Genomic DNA, 374 nt, shown 5'->3' on the forward strand with positions numbered 1-374 from the left:
GACTCACCAACCCCTACCATTGTAATTCCCTATCATCATCCTTCTCATCCTTTTTTTTAACTCTTAATACTTCTTAAAACCATTCCTGTACCCTTAGCCATTTTTACAAGAACTATAGTAATTTTATATATACCCTAATAATACCTCCTTAACCTTTTATCTTTACAGCAATCCGAAAGTCGTGAACATTGCTAATGAAATAACGGAAGGGCGCAAGATTTATGCTGAAGTCTCCCCTTAAAAAAAATTAGCTCTTAAATCACCCTAAGTTCATCATCTTTATAATCGGCGTATCCGGAGGTAAACTGCGATGCCGAGTGTGAGATACCCTCATAAAAATTATCCAAATTTTTATAAATATCTTTACACACTCA

The sequence above is a fragment of the Penaeus monodon genome, chromosome 21 (assembly GCF_015228065.2).
Source record: "Penaeus monodon isolate SGIC_2016 chromosome 21, NSTDA_Pmon_1, whole genome shotgun sequence".
NCBI lineage: Eukaryota > Metazoa > Arthropoda > Malacostraca > Decapoda > Penaeidae > Penaeus > Penaeus monodon.